Below are 7,689 nucleotides of genomic sequence, written 5' to 3' on the forward strand. Positions count from 1 at the left end.
ACGAAACGAGAATCCTGGGAAGGATCCTGTTGCTGTTGCTGCTGCTGATAAGGAGACGAGTGCTCGGACGGGGTGAAATACCAGTCCCACTGTTTGAACCTCTCCTTGTAACTGTCGGGACCACGATAAGGTGATCCGTGAAAGGATGACCCATCGGAGATTTCGATGGGGTGGTTCGGTGTTCCGGACGCAGGCTCCACGGGATCTGTGTCTTCGTCCATGTCGTCCGCGGGATCCCCTGAGAAGTGATCCTCAGGTCCTAGTGGGTTAAAACCCACGGGTTCTGGAAGGTAGTTAGCCGGGTTGAACCGGCTTTGAAATGCTGGGGTAGCGTCACCAAAAGAGTGGTGAGAGTTGGACCTTTGTAAGGGTATGAAAGAAGGTGGTTGGTTGTTGGGCTTTTCTCAGATTGGGGCCCAAAAGAATGCTGATACAAAGGTGAGGAACTAAGGGAGACTGACCGCCTCCCCGGTTCAACGTAGAGCCTCCATGGCTCCTGCGGGCTAGTACTCATGGTGATGGAAAGCGTTCGCCGGTGTGAGGGTCCGGCTTCATGATCGTGACCCGTAACTGGGCCTTTGCCACGTCCTCTCAGAAATATCGGCGGCATTTTGACCTGCAACCATGGTTAAGATAACGACCAAAATATATACAAAAGACCAAATAACGAAACAAAACAGAGTTTGTCCTAGGTTCGATGTCTAGACTCGGAACTCGAGGAATGTGCAATTCGTGCACTGAGATTAAACACAAAAGGCTAGTGTTTAATTCACTCAGTGTTGGCTCTGATACCAACCTGTCACACCCCTAATTTCCACGTGTCACCGGTGGGCCCGGTGGGGGAGTATCGTGACGTAGTTGATATCATCATAGTCAAACAACACAAATTATAATGCACAGCGGAAGCAATAAAAATAGATTTATTTCAACCATATAAAATGTAATATCCAGTATCACATAGTAGCTGAAATAGATCCACAGGCGGATCAATATAAAAAGGAAAATTGTTCAACAGATGAATGGCATCCCAAGCTTGCGAGACTCTAACGATGCTAAGGAGTAGCCAGCCTATTACGTGTAGAACCTACACTTAATCTTTTTGGGGAAAATACGTCAGTTTACACTGGTAAATACAATTTAACTGACTCATTTTGAAAATGTTATAAAATTTGATTTAAAAGAATTACATGTTTGTTATGCGTTCAGTCGCCCGGTTCGTGCCGGGTTTAAGGTTAATAGACACACCACATAGTATAAATCCGCGGCGGGAAACCAACGGTTATACCTGAATTATATGGACACATTGTCGGGTGTACGCCTACACCCGCGTGTCAAGGTCGTGGCCATTTCGTAAAATGATGCCAAGGATATCCGGGACATGGTCATTAAACTCCCAAAGGCGTAAAACAAACAAAACTAAATTTTAAACGGGTCACATTGATAATACCCAACTACTAATGAGTTAGGGGTCAATTGCCCGACCAAGCGGTATTTTATATACCGTACCCCAAGCCCGTATAAGGGAAAATAAGTTAAAAGTATTTACCTGAATAAGTAATAACCACAATAAGCAAATGCAAATGTCTTTTACTGGTCTCCTATTCTGGAACGAAGGTTTATAATAACCTATTAGAATCCTAACGGGTCTTTAATATAGCCTAAGCTTAGACCGGTTAGTTTCAAGGAATAAATACGGTTTAATCGCATGGAAGGCGAAAACGGGGAAGGAATGTGATTTAGGCCCAACAAGTTTGGAGACTTGTATAATATGGGTAAATTGATCACATTCTGGATTTTGAGATAAAGATGATATGGTTTGACCCGTTTCGGCTATTATGCGTAAACTAGTTACATAAGCCGATCCGAACGCGAAAATGCGTAACGGGTAACCATATAATTCATATACAAGTTTCCTGAGATTATATGCACCAAATATGTTGTGATATCAGCAAGATATGTCCTATTATGCCCTAAATGATTTTAAACTCAAATTACGCCTCATAAGGGCATTTTGGTCATTTAAAAAGGGTATAAAAGAGTTTAACTAGCAATCTAAGTTATATATCTGAATAAATCAGTAATTATACTTAGTTTATCATGTTATAACAGTAGGGTATCAAATATATGTGAATTTTATTAATTATAACCATCTTATGCACCAAAAGGACGTTTTGGTAATTTCACATAAGCTAAAAGGTCAAAACTGGAAATCTGAGTTTCAATCTTTAGTTTACTGTTATAATATAGAATTTTCCTAAATATATCAGTCGGTATTGACTCTTATACATATAAACTAGTTTTGACATAAACTATGTCGTAAAAATGCCTAAAAAGGCGATTTGGAGCCATTTCCGGTTTTTACAAGAAAAGCTGATATTTTTATAATTCCAGAAGGCTCAAAATAATATATTAGTATAACAAATTAGTAGAAAAAGGTTTGAGGTCAAAAGGATTTGTAAAACTCATTTTGTAGCCCAAAAGGGCAAAACCGGCATTAGCCGAATTAAACTTAGAAAACTAAGTTATGTGTAAAAATTCGGGTAAAAAAATTCAGTACCTAAAATTGAATAAAAATCTTAAAAAATCCCGAAATATTATTTTATAACAGTAGGTATAAAGTTTTGTGTAAAAATTCGGGTTTAGATAGGCTATATGAGATTTATGCTATTTAGTTGCTAAAGAAGCTCTTAATTACGCTAACGAGGATAACTTTGATTCTGGACCTTAAACTGAACTCAAATTTTGGTTACAAGTCTATAATTCAGTAACTAAGATGTCTACCCTTTTATATTTTCAAAAATCATATTTTATGGGCATTTGGGCATAATGGTCAACATATGGGCATTTAACGGAAATTTGCATAATAATTAGACAACTAGTGAACCAAGCCGTATAACCACAGAGGGTTATACTAACATGTTACTAGGTCTAAAAGAAGCTCTAAGGCAATCTTAAACTTGACTAAAACGGGTCAGAACTGAAAGTCAAAGCGAAAGTCAAACTGTGCGACTTTCGGTTCCAAACCGGGTTTAAACAGAAAATTGTCGAGTTGAACATGTTGGGACATGTTCTTACATTAGTTACCAAGTTATATTAATGATCAAACAGGTTGCATGTATCCTACATTGCTAATTATGCGTTAATTTGGATTTAAGCGTTCTGTTGACTTTTTAAAGTGTACTTTGACTCGACAATCAACATGGTTAGAGTGGGAATCTGATAATACCCTTTTAAGGGTTTGTTACCCACATAATTACCTACTTATTGGTATTTTTAATTCGAGATATTACTGTGTAATTATGAACTAATCTCAAAGTCAAACCTTAATTACGATGGTTTGACTTTTAGCTATTTAACTAAGCTAAAATGGATTAAGGGAGGTTAAGGACACTTACAAGAGTCCTAAGAAGGTTTATGGAGCCTAAGAAAACTTGATAGCTGTCCAGGAGCTCCACAAGTGAAGATGCAAAAGAATGTCCAAATGGTCACAACTCATGTCCCTTATATAGTGCACCAATGAGCATAAGATCAAGACATGCAAGTCTACAATTGTTGTGTGATCACCCCATGTCACGACCCCTGACCCACCCTGGACGGAATCGGGAGTCGCGAACAGCCCAGTGGTACCGGTGATTCTTTTGAAAAATATTGCAGTGGAAATATAATATGGACCGTGAGTTAGGAAAAATATCAGAGTTTAGAAACACCGGATTTTTATTTATTAAATAGATGGAATAAATCCATGTTTTACAAAGGTAGCCTTAATAAAGATAAATTTTATTACATAAAACAATATTTCTTAATTTGATTTTAATTTAATAAAATAAGCCACTTCTTGATGCCTTTCAGTGCCGTATCCATCTTTTACTCCAATCTACTGTAATTACCTGAAACGCGTTTTAAAAAGGTTTTGTCAGAGGAAAATACTGAGTGAATCATTCAGTTTACTAAAAATGACACATTGGTTATAAATTACAGTATTAAGAGCGATTACAATGTTTCTGATATCAAACCAACTACCCACGGTACTTTGTCACTCGACCCATTGGCCCTCTAATTGTCCAATGGTGTCTGTGATTATGGTCATATCACCCATTGGCTGCCCCAATGGTGAAGATTATCAAGTAATGTATACAAAACCCCACATACCGGCTGTAACTTGGTGATTACAAAGACTTAATCCCTGTAATTATAACTTTGAAAATAACTTGGAGTTTTGTAAAACAGTTGATAAAAAGAGAATGACTCACATTATAAGCATGCAGATTCATATGGCCAAAGTTTAGTCTACAGATAATCCTTGATATATTGCAGATTTATACAGGCAGAGCTTAGCGTATTGATTTAACCTTGTAACCTAGTGCATACGAACTAGGTAGGTAACTTAATACAGCAATTACGATAACTCACGAGATTAAAACCCTCACAACGAATGACAAAGTGCAATCACTTAAACATCCATCGGATTCACAACGAATGACAGAGTATTCACAGAGTTCGGGTGATACTCAAACATCCTGTCGGAATCACGACGAATGACAAAGGATAGAACTAAAACATCCATCGGATAGTTTCCATCGATCGGACATTGAATCGTAGCAGCGATCGAGTTAATACCCTGGCTATACTAATTAGTGATTTTGATAGTAAACAGAATGTAACTCAGTGTGTATTACGAGTTTTTACGTCGTTCAATCGCCCAAATTCCAGTCCCAAAGTCTGCTATTTATATACGAATTTTGAAATGCTTACGGACCGTAAAGATTTTATCCCTTACGGTCCGTAAGGGTTGCATTTTCACTATAGGGTGGCCACGTGTGGGTGTAGGCTTGCTGAGTCGACATTTTCGTAAATTTCAATTTTGACAACGTTTTATAAGGATAATCGTTAAGTAGGGAATACCCCCCCCCCCTGAGTTTTAGGGGCCCTGATCCTGATTCTAATTGTTTTGAAATTTTTAGGGTTTGTGCAGAATCACTTGGGTGTCTCAATTAGGGTTTCCTATTGGATGAAATAATAAAATAAATAATAGTTTTGATGAGGGTTGTTACACCCCAGGTGTCCCTAGAGGGCTAAATACTGCCTAGCAAGACCCTTGGACTGAAATAGTGATTTTTGACAAACCACTGGGACGAAAACAATAATTAACTCTAAAGAGGAAAGTTAAATGGCAAAATTGGTTCTTGAGTTTAGGTTACTTTTGTCACTCTAGTTAAAAAAAAAAAAGAAACCTTTTGTATTTGGGTCCATGGAGTTTTCCATCCAATTGGTAAACTGTGTTAGAAATTTCTGTCATTTTTGTCGTTTTCCTCGTTGTTTAAATGATGGAGTTTAGGCGTAAAATGACAATGATACCCTCTATTTAAACGAGGAAAACGACAAAAAAAGATAAAAATTTCTAACTTTATTTGTCAATCGGATGAAAATGACAATGAAAATGAAACCTGGTGGACAAAGACACAAAAAGTTTCTTTTTTCTTTTTTTTTTTTTTTTTTTTTTTGACTGAAAGTTGAAAAACATCAAGGCTCCAAGCGTGTATACATAGAGATTAGAGAGTCACCTTCGCAGATACAAACCCTAAAATCGTAAGTCCCTCGATGGAAGACGAAGGTACGTACAACGTAATTGATAGGATATAGAGGAATATATATGAATTCTTCTTATTCATATCATAGAGGTGTTTAGTTTTATTTCTTGACGTCCGAATTTGGTTCAAAATATCAAATCGGAATTTGTTTACGTAACTGATGCGATAGAGTAATTTGATTCGTATTCACGGCGTGTGTAGTTTGGCTGTTTTTGTGTGTATACTACATTTTCTTTCGTTAATAACTTTAACCGTTGGATTCATTACTTTTGGCTTGGCAAGTATCTGTCATCTCTTAGTTTGCTTTGGATTAATTTAATCTGGTATTGTTAATGCATATAGGCAGAGACGCTCACGTAGTAGACGTAAAAAGGAAGCACCAGTCCTTTGTTGAGAATGCAACTGCTGCTGCTGCTGCTGCTGCTGCTTTTGGTATATTTGGGCTGTAAAACATAACATATTGTTAAGATATTTGATCATGGTTATAATAATAATAAGCAACTATTTATTTATTATACCTAACAGGTACCAATGCCAATGCTGAAGCATCCATTTTCAAGATCTTGGCTGGTAAAGTTCTCTTTTGTCTGAGTCTTGTTAATGAACAGGTAGAAAGGCTCTCAAGTGCCCTTGTGAGGAGTATCTTGTTAACTCTACACCAGCAACGACTCGTAATTTCTCGTTTGATTGTTTTGTTTTTTTGTAAAATGCTACGACTCTTATGGTTATAATATGTAACTCGTGTTCCTATTGAACGATTTAATTTTACCTAACTAATAATAGGTACCAAAGCTCAAGTAACCGGAGGGTTCATTTTCAAGCCCCTCTCTCTGCGTATGGAATCATCAGCATATGCATATGATCCTTCAGGTAACAACCAGCTCCACTCTATTCACCTGTTTGATTAAGCTTAAGAGGAAATTTATGTGATATTTCTATAATAGATGTGAGTAGTTATCTTGCATAGAAAGGAAATATTATAATGATCTTGGCTTGTGTCCGACCATTAGTCAAAGACTTTTGGCTTAGTTTGTATGGCGTTTCAATACAAAATGTGAAATATTATAGTCAGCAGGTTCTCTTTTGTCTGACCATTAGTCTAGATATATGGATTAATAATCCAATCTTGTCTTTTTAATTCATAGGTAAAATGCCTCACAAGCGTCCTCTTGTTACTTCTGCAGCAGTGATAGAAGGTACGTAATTTATTCTCCTCATACGATAGAGTAGTTTGATCCGAAGTACACAGTCACTTATCAAATGCTATTTGATATGTCGAGTTGAGCTGAATTGCTGTTGTTGTGGTTGTACTAACTTTTCTTCAATGCAATTGACATAGACCGTATGTTTTTTCCCTCCCTAATAAATGTGAATCTCAGGGCTGGGGTCCGACTTTATACGGGTGCGAGGTCGCAGAAGTAAAGAAGCTAATAAACTCTTTACGAGCCGACGGCCACTTGATCCGAACCGTATCACTAGAGAAAGCATGCCTTGGATAAGTGGAAGATTGCCTCCCCAGGACTTAAGGGAAATATTGAAAGAAGATCCATTCTACAAAAAAGCAGTTGCTTCAGGTAACAACCTTCCTTTGTAAAAGACGCCTTTACTTATGGTTATGATACTGATACTGTTGGTTATTAGGTCTCGAAGTTAAACTAGGAAGATGTTCGTGGTCTGCCAAGGCCAAGGAACACCTGTTTTAGCCGATTGACCTCTAATCCAGTCGTCTTTACCTTGACTTGTACTTGTGTATGGGCATGGACTCTCAGTAACTAACTGTATTTTCCAACGTATTTGATGTATATGGTTATGATAACTAAGTAACTGAATTCTAGATGTATGTTTCAGACACCTACGCTACGTATTTTACTTTTGGTTAAAGGAAACGTGACGTTCGAGAAAACTTATAAACCTAAAAGCAATTACGCCTTAACGTGTGTTTGTTCGATCATACTTTTAAGTTGAATGATTTATTAAGTGATCAACAAAACTAACAGTTGGATTATGTTTTGTGTTTTTGATTTAAGTTGATTGGTTAGTAATTCTTGTTATTCAATCATATTAGTTTTGAGTCAGAATCTGGTTAGTAATTTCTTGTTAT

The 7,689-nt window shown here is 37.2% G+C and overlaps 1 long non-coding RNA gene across 1 annotated transcript; it reads left to right on the top strand.

The window, feature by feature from the left end:
• Positions 1–6,740: 6,740 nt before the first annotated feature.
• LOC110886630 lies at positions 6,741–7,439 on the top strand. Its single transcript, XR_004869966.1, has 3 exons — positions 6,741–6,784; positions 6,968–7,162; positions 7,230–7,439. It is a non-coding gene; the product is annotated as an uncharacterized LOC110886630 (long non-coding RNA).
• The last annotated feature ends 250 nt before the right edge of the window (positions 7,440–7,689 follow it).

Source organism: Helianthus annuus, chromosome 10 (genome assembly GCF_002127325.2).
Source record: "Helianthus annuus cultivar XRQ/B chromosome 10, HanXRQr2.0-SUNRISE, whole genome shotgun sequence".
Classification (NCBI taxonomy): Eukaryota; Viridiplantae; Streptophyta; class Magnoliopsida; order Asterales; family Asteraceae; genus Helianthus; species Helianthus annuus.